Consider the following 15,286-nt stretch of genomic DNA (forward strand, 5'->3'; position numbering starts at 1 on the left):
TTTAAAACATCCTATTTAACAGGACTCAGAGTGCATGTGATTAGAAGAAGCATTTAAGCAATCCCATGCCAGTGTTGCCATGGCGGCAATATTATTATTTTTTTGCGACTTGTACCAACTTTATATTAGGGTGTTTCTCTTTACACTTTTTAGCAAATGGAAATAGTTGGAAGTTATACTATTTACCCAAACATACCTTACCCTCATTTTCACAACCCTGCCAGCAAATTTGTAGTCGACTCAAAGTGTCAGATTTTGCAATTTTAGGGGGACTAAACTCTGAATTTTGATATTATTAAGCATAAAGCTATGAAAACGTCAATAGGCTATAACACTTTTTTATCTTGGACCAGAAAGGCACAAAAAGGGGGAAAACGGGTAAAATTAGTACTTTCGTATATAATGTTAATTTTTTATTCTAACGTGGAAATATTTGTGTTTTATCTCTCAAAACTTTTAAATATATGTCTTAGTAAAGTACTTTTGCTACTGCCAACCTTTCGGGGTGTAAATACTGGCAAAATAGGGCATTCTACATTAATTTGTAAAAAATATATTTATAAAGTGAAAATTTTAAATATGAGTGAAAAATGATCTAAAATAATATCAATTAAATATTAATCTTTAGAATAATTTAAAACACACGGGTAAAAACTGGAAAATATTTGTAGTTTTGGTACTTTTTGCACCTTTTGTGCATGGGTCAGAAAGGGGCAAACTGGTAAAAATTGGTACTTTTTGCTCATAAACAATAAATATATTTTTTATAGAGTAAAATTTGTTGCTTTTCTAATATTGTAGTGGTTTTCGAGTTCATGCTGAACTTTGTTTGCGAGTTCATGCTGAACTTTTAAAAAAATGTGTATGCGGTGTACAAATAGGTGCAAAAAATATTTTATAATCCAAATAAATTATATATCATTTTATAATATGGGTACAACCCAACCCCAGAAACAAATGTCTCACTTTTTAAATATACTTACAATTAACGGTTAACTTTAAAAGACGTGGAGACCTTATGCTATGTTTCCACTGAGGCGTTTTGAACAAATCTAGTTTATTTGTCCAAAACTAGTTGAAATCATGTAGATTTGCCATACATTTTTGACAAACCCATTTACACATACACGAAATCTAGTACTTATGAGATTTCGAGCCAAATCTACTTGATTTTAACTAGATTTCCCATACAAAACAAAATCTACTTCGTAACTAGATTTCGTTAAAATCTAATAGTTTTTAGTGATGCAACTCTGTTTTTTCCTAAATAATACTAAAAAATACGACACTACACAAGAAAAATATCCCATTTTTCCTTCTTATTTTTCATATCACACACTTTTTCAAGAAATATTAGAAAAAATGAAATCTTAAATGACAAGTAAGTGTAAACGGACTAGATTTGGAAAAAAATTTTAAATGAAATCTACTAGATTCCGTGTATGTGTAAATGGGGTATTAATCTACTAGATTTGATTTAAAACATGTCGAAAATGAATTTTTTCGAACAAGATTTGCTTATGCAACACTGCGTTCTGTCTAGGATAAGCAAATACGACCATAGGCTATCCATTCAAATTGAATGTTTTCATCGAAAAAGTGACGTATTATTTCAAAATAAAAAAGAACAAATAATAATTTTAAAATTGTTGGCAGTTAATAAATAAATTTATACAATTAAAACAGTAAGTTTGTATTTTTAATGTTTGAATTTAAAAAAAATTATTTTATTTTCGTTATATGACAGGATTTATTCGAAATTCGAATCTCAAAAACGTGTAAGCTCAGTTGAAGCCAAAAAGAAAAATTAAAAAATCTTCAAAACCAAAAATGTTATAATAGTTCAAAGTTAGGGAACATGCAGCAGGTAAAAATTGATTTTAATTTTCTGTAATAAACACGGCTTTCGGAGTACTGTTATTCTGTTTTGGGTCACATTTCTATACTTTTAAATACACTTACTATTTGGACAATTGTCTCTCATATTGAATTCAAAGGCTAAAAAGAATAAAAAAAAATTGAGTTTAGTCCCCCTAAATTAGCAGAATCCGACACTGTGCGACTACGAGAGAAATTCACTTCTAGTTTACTTTTACAGACTGACTATAAGTTAACTACAATATAATGCAGAGCTGTTCCGAAATTTTGTGTTTGGCAACGTAAATAACCGACTTTTGAAGACTAACTACAAGCTAACTTTTATGTAGGTAATGCAGAAGTGCCCCAAAATTATCTGGAGAGAATTTTATTTTAACATATTTTCTCTTGTTTCTCTATTATTATGAATTTTTTTGTTAACTTTAGTAGACTGATTATAAACGAACTACATTGTAATGGAGAAATGTTCAAACATTTGGTATTTGTTAACGTAAACAACCGACTTTTAAAGACTAGCTACAAGCTAACTATCATGTAATGCAGAAGTACCCCAAAATTATCTGGAGAGCATTTTGTTTCGACATGTTTCCTAACGTTTCCACGGTATCCTTAACAAGGTACTAGCACTTGAGAGCAACCGACCGATTGTCAATTTTTTTTTAATGGAGTTTGACAAACGTGCGTTTTAAGCCTGTATACAAGTCTATGTATAAACAAGTTAGAGTGATTAAATACCCTACACCTGTAAGCTTTTTGAAACCCATCTAAATAGTTTCAGAGTTTTAATAAATTGTGAAAATTTAAATTTTGCTTCCGTGATGGGGGTGCTATCATTTAGTATTTATTTAGTAGTTTATACACCTATGGAGTTAACATTGATCAAGTCTATAACTAGTTTATGTTATGGAAGATATCGCCAACCTGAACAAAATTTCGGTCCTAATTAACCAAAAATTCAAAATCGACTTTATTGTTGATTATAATGTATTGCATCAAAACAAATGTCCACACAAAAAATTGGACTCCTCCGACCAAAATTAGCGATTTTATTGACAGAAAACAAAAGGCCCTATAAAAATTCCAATTTATCCATTTTTATATACGCCATTGTCAACTATCATAACAACTGATAGGTTTCACTATTAAACAATTTGTTTATTTACAACAAATAAATCGCGTTGATAGAAACAAACTTTTCAATTTCAATAATTTTTTGCTTCTCCTGTAAAATTTTAGATAGGGCCGTTTGCGTTTTAGGTGACGATATATACTTGTATGTTAATGAAATATATGGGGTAAAGTGACTTAAGGAAATATATCTTATATGAGAGACTCATGTCAATTTTTGTTAATTAAATATGTGCGGATAAGTAATTTTCGGAAGTGGACCGTATATCGGAGACCAGACAAATTATGGGCACATCCAAAAAAAAAAATTAGGAGTGATTTGTATATATCAGAAATTTTAGTCCGGTATCTTTATTTATCAATGAAATATGCGATTTTTGGAAGTGGATCTTATATGAAAGCTATGACCAATTATGGACCGATCCGGAAAATATTTCTCAAGGTGGTTTTTATCTACTTTAAACACATTCATTACGAAATTTATCCCGATAACTTCATTCAGTAATGAAATATATCAGTTTAGATGGTTATCGTAAGTGGGCCATTATATGACCAATTAATGACCGACCCGGAAAAAATTTCGTGGATTCATATATTCGACGTATTTATGTCGAATATTATTTCAATATCTTTATTTTTTAATTAGTTATGTGCTTTTAATTGGTTTTCGGAAGTGGACCTTATATGGGAGCTGCGACCAAATATGGACCAATACAGATTTAATATTATTCCAATATCTTTTCTTAATTAGTTATGTAGATTAAAATGATTTTCGCAAGTGGATCTTATATAGGAGCTATGACCATTTATGGACCGATACAGATTTACGTCGGTAATATGATTTCTGCACATATTGTATACATATGTGCAAAATTTCGTGGTGATACCGATATTTTTGACGAAGTTATTAACAATAAACCAATTTTCGAGAAATTTCTATGGCAAATTTTGGACTGATTGATTTGAGTTTGAAAATAATTGATCCCTGGAAAAAATAAATAACGTGTGATAGAATCCATTGAAAAATCTTCGGTAGTTTCTGAGAAAACTACTCGAGAATTAGGAAAAAAACTTGGTTGATTTCCTTTGCTTAGTTTAAACGTGAGCGTGTTTTACACACACAGACAGACGGACGGGCATAACTAAATCGACACAGAATTTCATAATCTGTTCTTATGCTCCTGTTAAAGGACCTTAAAGTTTAAAGGACATACATTAATATCAACTGAAGCTGAGAACCTATGCTTCAAGATAATGTTATATATTTTAATTCACCTTAAAGAAAATTTGTTACAAAAAAATAGTTAAAAATTTTTGTTTCGAAAATGAGGCCTTTTTTAAATTTAATTTAATTTTAGATTTTTTGTCTGAGTCAAATAAATAATATGGATTGAATGTATAGATTCCCAGCTTTCATTTGATACCAATATTAGCATCATACAACATACATATATAAATATTTAAAATATTTGTTTGAAATTGTAAGTCCTTTAAACTTTGAAGTCCTTTTATAAGGGCATAAGAGCTGATTATAAAAATCGGAGTATGCAGAATTGCTCTAAATGGACCCTAGTTTTTATTCAAAATGGTTACAGGGTGTAATAAAATAAAAAATATAATATAGAATAGAAAAAAAACAATTCAAAATAAAATGGCTTATTGACAAGCTTTTAAGTATTATATAATTTGTTAAATTCAAACAAATGAGATTTTTTACAGTTTAGGTTTGAAATTTTATATGATCGATTTTTATCAAATTCACAAACCATTTTTCAAATACACAAACCACAGGGTGTATAAAATTTTAAATATGTATAACTTCAAATTTTCAAATTTAATTTCGATTTTTCAAATATAGTATTGCATTGTCATCAGGTGCCTTTATGTGTGCCAAATTTCAATTGAATCGGGCTACGGGAACTGGTCTAATTGGTACTTAAGATTAACTTTTGCAAAAATATGTAATGATTGTTCCATAATTAACATATTTATGTGAGTATACGATGTATTCAGGAAGACGAAGACAAGAAGAAATTGTGTACTAACATTGCCTATTTTTAATAAAGCAAATAGCATCAACAGAAATTTCTAGAGCCTCCTCCATTTGGACCTTATAACGTTTAAACGGACACAGAATATGTATATTGTATACTTTCGGGGGTCTACAACATTTTCTTATTTATTAATTCAAAAAGAACTCTGTAAAAATAACACAGTGTGACAAAATTACAAAAAATCAATACACTCATCGCGAGACCTAGTGAAGTTGGTAGGTCTTGTAGAGTAGATTACAGTACCATTTTTAGAATCTTCAATATACCCCAAAAATCAAAAGATATTGAAAAAAACTTTTTTGTTGACTACACAGACTAAAAAAATTTTCTTAACCGATTTAATATTTTTCAACTGTTTAGAAAAGAGTTTCCTTTGTACTTTTTAAAAGATACAAAGAAAAGTAAACTGATCAGTTTTTGCTCAAATTTTGCCATTAAATAATTTTTGAACTTTATTATAAAGGAATCGTTATGTGTACAGAAAAAGCATTCCAGAAAGATATAAAACACAAAAGTTGGTTGAAAATTTTTAAATTTATTGCAAATTCCCCAGGCCATTAACGTGTCTCACAGCACAAGAATTCGAAATGTGACAAAAAAATTAACTTTTTTTGGGATATATTCTAAAAAACATTTTGTTACATAAAATATATCTATAATTACTCGAACATTCGTTATTGTCCTTATAAGATAACGCAAACTTCTTCTCAGTCATGGACAAAAAAGATTGATTTTTTTCAACGGCCATTTTAAAACTAATTTCAGTGTTTTTGAAACTTTGTTAAACTAATTTTAACATTTTTATGAGATCTCATTTGAATTTATAGACAACAGTTAAGGGAATTGAACGGTAATTCAATTAGATCATTACTTCTTACAGTTTAGCTGTACCTGCTTTTTGAACTCGGCGGATTTCGAGTAAATCGCATTTTAGAGAATACCTATTAATGCATTTACATAAAATGCACATCTTTACTGATGTGCATTTTATGTAAATAAAGTATTTTTCAGAGTAATATAGTATAGATAATATAATATATATATTCGCAGTTTTATTCAATTCGGACAATCTTAAGTCATAAACTGTGGAGTTCAAAGGTAAAATTTCACAATATTTGGGTATTCTAAGTGAACCATATCGAAATATGTATTGTTTATTTGTCGGCCATCTTAAATAAAACCGACTATTTTAAATCTTATAAAATCCTGTATTTAAAATAGTAGAGAGAAGAAAGAAAACAAAAAAATAAATATTAACCCCCTTATTCATAAACAACATTTTTATTTTATAAATGGTTTATAAAACAAAATTTCCATACAAAATCTAATTTATAAACTGTTTATAAAATAAAAATTTTGTTTGTGAATAAGGGGGTAAGTATAAAAACTTATGAATTAACCCTTTTTGAAGATATAAAGTTATGTATTTTTTAGACATATTAGATAGAAAATCGACCGTAAAAAGGATTACCTCAATTATTAGTTTTAAAAACTATTTCTTTCTTTTAAAAATAAAAATAAATTTTAATTTGGTGCGGATTTCTTCTACGATTTAAGTTGTCAAAACTCAATATAAAAAAATAACCGTCTCCGCTGCCGAAAGTTTGTATTTGTACTCTAAGTTTATCCCTTACTCACAAAGGGTTAAAGTTTATTTCATATAGTAGCATATAGGCGAAAGGGATTGTCAAAGACCTAAGTCCCCTGTCAAAAACCTAATTGGTGAGAATGTATTAGTAGAAGCACAAAAATAAACACAGTTGTTCAAAAGGTACTAAATAATAAATGTATTTCTGATACGTTTTTTTTTGTATGTTATTACTGGGATTTTATATACTAGTGAATAAAAATAATAGTTAATTAATTTTTTTCAGAAGATATTTCATCTTAAAACATATTATAAACCAGAGACAGAAAATAATTATTATCTATGAAATTTTTGGTTAAAAAAATCAATATGATAGAATCGTCCTAGAAATGTTTTGAATGTTCCAAAATATTTCCCAAACCTTTTTTTATCGATTTCTTCAATAAACTTTTTTTCTTGATTTTTATAATAAAAATTGAAAATAAAAATTATTTTTGATTTTTATTCTATTTGTTTCAATAAAAAATTATTTATGTTGTTTTTAATAATACTCATTCAGTAATTTTTATTTATTCAAACAAAAAATAGAAATCAATCAATGATTTTTATTTTTCAAAGCAAAGAATAAAAATCACCTAAAAAATATTAATTTTCCAATTTTCGAATTTAATTTCTGCACAATTTCTACAAATTAGGTCGATGATATCAGTGGTAAAGACATTTTACCAATTTTCTATTAATCTCTCTTTAAACCCGATCATTTTTAATGTGTTTTAAAGGTAAATATCGCATAATGAGTTTTATAATTAATTTCAAAAAATAAAAATCATTGCCTGATTTTTATTTGTGCCTTATGGTTTAAAAATTATTTGTGTTTTTTATTATTGATTTTTATTTGAAAAAGTTCTCTGAGAAATAAAATACAAACCAAATAAAATTTGTAATTTTAATTTTTTTAAATAAAAATAATAACAATTACTGTCTCTGTTATAAACACGTCTTTTTCTTATTTTTTCTGCACTAATGGAAAAAGAAAAAATGTCTGTGAAATACTTTTTTCATTTTCAATACGAAAGTTTACAACTTTTCTTTTTTCAGTTTTAACTAAAATGAAATGTCAAAGAATAAAAAATATTTTTTTCGTTTGGAAAATATAAATTGATTTCGGGGTTTTAAATACAATAAAAGTGTCGCAAAAAATAATCAATATTAAATTTAAGTGATAAGAAAAACTATTAAGTGCTAATATCCTCGCAATTTCGCGAAGAAAATTTGAAGTTTTGTGAGTGCGTTTAGTTCTCTCAAGTGTGTTTTATTCTCTCAGAACTCGTCTGTGTGAAGAGAATAACAAATTTTGTTTGACAACCCCTTCAGTTTCGCCTATATGGTTTATTTTTTATACTTCATACGAAACGTTTTGTTTTATTTCTGTTATTCTTCTAATTACAATAATATAAATTGGCAATATCTTAGGACCATTCCTTTCTTTATCCTATGTATAGAGCATAACATAAAAAATATAAATAATTTAAATATATATAAATATTTTCCCTAGATATAGGCAGTTAATGGTAAGTGACAGTTAATGGTAAGTGATGTGACAAAAGTAGACTTTTCGGTGGAAATGACCATATAACATTAGTGTTATTTCAAATTTTTTGACCTTGTTGTTAAATTATCCCCAATAGCCTGAAAGGGTTATTTTAGCTTTCCTCCCTACTATTTTAAATAGCGGACTTTATCCAGTAAGTTTTATTAAATATGGCCGACAAATAAATAATATTTCGATATGCTACACTGAGAATTCCCAAATACATATTGCAAAATTTCACCTTTGAACTCCACAGTTTATGAGTTAAGATTGTTCTATTTGAATATATTTTATACTAGCATACCCTGGGTGCTTCGCTACCCTAACCAAAATTAAATACATACAAAATTTTGTTTACTTTTATAGAAAGTTAAAATTTATTAATTTTTTTTTTAATATTTAAGTTAGTTTCATTTGTTTAGCTTCCACATTATAGAAAATTTCGAAATTATTATTTGAAAAAAGTACCTCTTATAGATTCTCATTTAATAAAAAATGTTATGTTTTTGTGTTCAATATTATAGACAATTCAAAAAATATAATTTGATGAATGAAAAAGTCCCTTTCAGATTCATTCACTAAGGTCCCTACATTTTAAATTTTATATTTCTATGTTCAATATCGTAAAAATATCAAAAAATTCTCATTTAATAACCCAGCGGTAAATGAAACGAAGTACTTATGTAAATAATATTCGATGACATCAGTATGACGTTCTAAGCGAGCAATCTAAGTACTTAGAGTGCAATGTATGCGTAATCCACCATATCATGCACTTTAATTATAACATAGATTACGATTTAAGCAGAGAGTTAGCTGCCTTTTTCATGTTGTTTTTTGTTTTTATTTCTTAAAAAAAAGAACAGAACTAAAGTACCGTTTAATTTTTCTTTTGTATACTACATGAAAAGAAGAATCTTTTTGTTTCAGTTTAAAGTTGATCTTTTGTAAGTGAAGTTGTGTTTTGTTAAAAAAGTTATTTTTTGTAAAAATTTAAAATAATTGTGGTGATTTAAATGGCAGAAACGGATTTAAAAATTGTGGTAAATTTACTTCATATATTCTAGTTTTAATACTGACAATTTCCCCTTGATTGCTTACACGATCTGTAAAGGAAGATGGCCGAAAGTTTCAAAAGAAAATTACGATTAATTTCATTTATCTTCCTTAAAATTGTTTAATTATATTCTTATTGAATTAACTATAATACATGTTTATTATTTAATGATCATTTTTAAATAAACTTGCATAATTTCAAAATAAATATAAAAAATATATTTTTTTTTCTATAACAAACTCGGAAGATATTGTACTTTAACTTACAAATGCAAATAGGATTGTAATCTACATACATTACATTCTTATTTGCAAGCCTTTATAGGCGTCTCATTAACTTCGCTTAGAACTCCACACATTATGTAAGTGAAATTTTAATTTGTCTTAATGATATTGAGTCTTACATTCTAAGCGAGAGCACATCGATGAGGCAGCCTAGGACACTTTTATGTTAAATTTAAGTGGAGGAATAAGTGAAAGCATCACCACTGACTGCCACGAAATATTACTTCGATAAGCGAGTACATAATGTGTATTTTTACCGCCTCAAATAGGGTAAAAAATCAGTACATTATTACACATATCCCCATATAGCTGGACTTTGACCTTAGCTCTATAAAAACATCCTTTCAGAAAAATAAAAATTTATGTGAAGTTCATCACATCCTCCTATATCACATTTTAAATATACTCATATCTTAATCATGCCCTATATACTTTTTTCCTTTCTGTTGTTTAAAAAGAAATTGTTGCTAACGTGCGATCAAATAATATTCACAAATCTAAAGTATGTAACTGTTTATATTTTTTGTTGTTTTATTTTATTTTTAGAATTTTCTTATGAAGTAAGAAATATTGAGAGCATGACTTGGTATAATCCAAAAAGAAATAAATCTTAATAAAAAGAGAGTCTGCCTTATATTAGTGCTTCGCGCGTTCATTAAAGTAAGGTAGGCGATAGTTTTTCTTATTAAGTTGAATTAAAGTACAGAATTAATAGAAGAAAACACACCCGATTGTATTAATTTTTACATATGTTTGCTTCCGCGAAGCACTAACGTAAGGCAGTAGAACCTGTTTAGCGATTTACGAGATTATGATGCTAAAGAAAATAGAAATATACATACATATGTATATACAATTCAGTTATTGATTTGATCTTAAAGCGAGTAGTGCTGACGTAAAAATGTAAGTGTTGTGAGGAGTAAAAAAAGTGTACACCAACAAATAATATCTAACTGTAAAACAAGAGGTACGTATTTTATTTTGTAATAAATTTTGAAAATATATTAAGTTGAGGGGTATACAATATTCCGCATAGCCGAATTTAACACAGCTATTTTATATACATACATATTTACCCACTTACTATATTTATATGGAGACAAAATCACAAAATATTTTCTTATTTTTCAGCAATATGGGTCGAATAGAAATTAAAAAAATGAGATAGAGCTGAGTGATATGGAGGAAGAAATCACAGAGGAGACGCGGGATGCTACAAATTATATTTATTTAAGGTTTTGTGTTTTATTTATTTATTTATTTATATTTTTTAAATTTGGTTTTGATATTTTATATTAAAATAAAAAAACAAAAATATTAAAGAATATAAAAATCATGCATTTTATTACATTAAAAAAGTGTTATTAAAAGGGTTTTAGTAACGCATAAATAGAATATATTCAATAAAGCCTTATATAGGAGCATTAATGAAGCGCATACATAAAGCACAGATCTAATAAAATATAAAATACATGATATAAGTGATCAATAAGTAAGTGATTTCGGATTTAGTCTCCCTTACAAAATTGCTTGTTGAAATTAATAAGGTGCCTTTACTATTTTCCTTGTATATAAATGATATAAGTAACTTAAATCTAACTGGGAGTTTATATACATATGTTTCCAGACGACTTGTGCTTATTATATCCCTAAAAATTTGACATGATGTTAAAAACTAGTATAGAGCGTGATGTGAACGTGATCACTAATTTTTTAATTCACTCGGTTAAATAAATTGGTACTAAATGCCAATAAAACCAAATTAGTTCGATTTAAACCATATTTTCATTCCATGACCAGCGATTTCAATGATTTTGTTGATGGTTCTTTAATATATGAAACCCATTCAATAAAATATCTGGGAATAACAATGCAAAGTAACTTATCATGGGATTTGCATATTCATGAAATCAAAACCAAAATAGCACCAGCAATTGGTATACTTTATAAAATGAGATATAAGTTAAACGAAAAGACTAAAATATTATTATATCAATCGTTAATTCAAAGCCATTTAAACTACATGGTCATGATATATAGGCTTAAAAACACAAACGTTTTAAAAACTCTTCAAACATTGCAGAATAAAGCATTGAAAGTTGTTTATAATTTGCCAACTACATACTCAACTATATCTTTGTATGAAAATATTTGTAAATCAATTATCCCAATTTATGCATTATATCATTATCGAGTTTTGATGTATATATTTAAAAATTTAAGAAATATCGGTTATCATACCATTAATCTCGTGCAAAATCAAACAATTATAGTCTGGTGTCTATAAATCTAAACTACTAAACTAAATCTAAGAGAGTCAAAGTGCAGACTAGAGGCGACTAAGCAACGAATCGAACATATGGGATGCTACAAGTACAATCAATTACCAATCATTTTGAAGAGGCAGAACAGAATATCGCAATTTAAAACAGGTCTTAAAGAATATATAAATATATCAAAATGTTGAATCGCTTCTATTGTGATAATATAAGATTTAATTGTAAAAGAAACTACATAGATATAATTTAAAAACTAAAACTTAAAATAATACATTTTTTTCTAGTATTATAAAATACAAGTAATATTGCCAACATGCCTCAATAATGCCTTAATGGCGCTGAGGCTACACACAAATTTGAATTATGTATACTATGAAATAAATAAATAAAAAAAAATCGACATAAATAAGTTTTATATGATCAAAAATCTCCCTACTAAATTTTATACGGAGCCAAATTCGGTCTATCAAATTTTATGTGGATAGGTCCATAATTGACCCTACCCCCCATATATGGTTCCCTTCAAAAAATTACTTTAACGCTCATTACTGGCTTAAAAATGCGATTATAGCGATGAAATTGGACACACATAAGTTTCATGCGAGTCAAAATCTATCTACCAAATTTTCTGTGGATCGGTAAATAATAGACCCTACCCCCATATAAGATCCCCTTCAGAAAATGACTTTAACACTAATTACTTGTCTTAAAAATACGAGTATAGCAGTGAAATTCGACACACATAAGTTCCATGCGAGTCAAAATCTCTATCAAATTTTCTGTGGATTGGCCCATAATTGACCCTACCCCCTATATAAGGTCCCCTTCAAAAAATGACCTTAACGCTCATTTCTTTCTTAAAAATACGAGTAAAGCAATGAAATTTGACATAAGTAAGTCTCTTACGAGCAAAATCCTCTCTAGCAAATTTTATGTGTATCGGTCTATAATTGACCCTACCCCCATATAAGGTCCCCTCCAGATAAATACTTTAACGCTCATTACTGGCTTATAAGTACGAGTCACAGTGGTATAGGAAAAAAAAGAGGGAAATAATTCGGTAACTTCTAAACGGTTAATCCGTTTAGAAGTTACCGAATTATGAGGACCCCCCGGTGGGGGTCCTCAAATTAGGACACCTCGGCTATGTTAAATTTTTGAAACGATCCTATTTCTTCATTTGAGTTCCGATTTAAAAAAATTTCGTATATAGAATCTCCTCATCGAGCACTATAAAAAATGTCGTCGTAGCAGTAAATTATTTCTTATAGTTTAGGAGACATTCGCATTTGAAAATTAAAATTTTAAAATTTTTACCGTCCTTACTTTAGTTTTTTGATAATAGCGGGTCCAAATATTCCCGATTTTCGCCATTTTTTTTTATTCGCTTAACAACAAGTTTATATATCAAGCAGTGAAAGATTTATGTAAAAATCATGACTGAGTCCAAAGTTATAGGCATTTTAATTTAAAAAATTAAAAAAAGGCGATTTTTTGCCATTTTTTTGGGAAAAAAGTATCTTTTTCTTTTTAAGTTATCTAAAAAGTTTCTTAGAAGATGTATATAAAATTTATACTTTTTGGAAAGCTGACTTTACATAAAATACGATAAATGAAACAAAACCTAAAAATTGTTGATATCGAGGGGACCAGGTCCATCCAAAAAAACCCTATTTTTTTATGGAAAATTCAATTTTGAGCAAAAATTCTCAAATCGCATAGTCGATATCAAATTATAGTGACCTGTTTTATATGACCCAATATGTTCTTAATCATTTTGTAACGGGTTTCGATAACCCCGCCCCTGGTATGGATATAATAGGCAAAAAACCAAAAAATCCCATTTTTGGGATTTTTTAAAACTTTTTTGGGAATTCCGGGATTCCTAATAAGAAAATTCGAAATTTTTATTTAATTATGGATTTTGAGTAAAAAAATCTACCTAACTGTAAAATTTCATGAAAAAATATTCATAAATAAAATTTTTATTGCAATTTGAAAAATTTGTATCTTCGCAAAAACTGAATAAAAAACATTTTTTTTAAAAGAAGTTTTGAAAAATAGACAAAATTACCTTTCCATTGATATATAACATGCCTACTTAATGTTTTTTAAGTGACAAATTAATTAGGGAAAACTCAACATCTTTTAGAAAATTTACCTAGCACTATTATTTTCATCCATATATGTAACAAATTTAAGAGTTAACCTTATGGATGAAAATAATAGTGCTAGGTAAATTTTCTAAAAGATGTTGAGTTTTCCAAAAAGTATAAATTCTATATACATCTTCTTAGAAACTTTTTAGATAACTTAAAAAGGAAAAGATACTTTTTTCCCAAAAAAATGGCAAAAAATCGCCTATTTTTTAATTTTTTAAATTAAAATGCCTATAACTTTGGACTCAGTCATGATTTTTACATAATTCTTTCACTGCTTGATATATAAACTTGTTGTTAAGCGAATAAAAAAAAATCGGGAATATTTGGACCCGCTATTATCAAAAAACTAAAGTAAGGACGGTAAAAATTTTAAATTTTTTATAGTGCTCGATGAGGAGATTCTATATACGAAATTTTTTTTAAATCGGAACTCAAATGAAGAAATAGGATCGTTTTAAAAATTTAACATAGCCGAGGTGTCCTAATTTGAGGACCCCCCGCCGTGCCCCTGGTTGGCCTATAAGGTCCAAATTCAAAACCTAAACTCGACAACACCTTCTCTTTGTGCATACCAAATTTCATCAAAATCGGATTAACCGTTTGGAAGTTACCGAATTATTTCCCTCTTTTTTTTTCCTATACCACTGTGCGAGTGTAGAAATTAAATTTTACATAAAAAAGTTTCTTACGAGCCAAAAACTAAGAAACTTTTAGTTTTTAGTAAATTTGATGAGTAATATCACCCTGATGTTTATAGGAGAGCATTCCTTTTACGGCATACGGTTTGATAGTGATTCGGCATAGCCGAATATAGCACTCTTTCTTGTTTTTGTTAAAGTTTTATTCCCTTATCTATTGTCCACAAATCTCCATGAGATCTCCTAAAATTTGAAAATTTGTTTAACAAAGTTTCAAAAGAGATGAGATCTCCTAAAAATTTTAAAATTTGTTTAACAAAGTTTCAAAAAAAAAACCTGAAATTGGAGTTTTGAAACGGCCGTTTAAAAAATCAATCTTTTTACCATGGTTGGTTTACGTCATGATAACAGAAACTCATATTGAAGTAATTATAGATATTTTTTATCCAACAACATTATTTTATTAAAATATGTATTTCCCAAAAATGTTTCAATAAATTTTAAAATTTTAAACCATTTTTTTTGTGTATAAAACATATATATATCTTTCTGAAATGCTCATTCTGGGTACATTACGATTTCTTTACAATAAAGAGCAAAATTTTAGCAAAACTGAAAAAATCGCTA

Source organism: Lucilia sericata, unplaced genomic scaffold, assembly GCF_015586225.1.
Source record: "Lucilia sericata isolate MDLA Ls3-8-SP2 unplaced genomic scaffold, ASM1558622v1 Contig000010F_arrow, whole genome shotgun sequence".
Lineage (NCBI taxonomy): Eukaryota > Metazoa > Arthropoda > Insecta > Diptera > Calliphoridae > Lucilia > Lucilia sericata.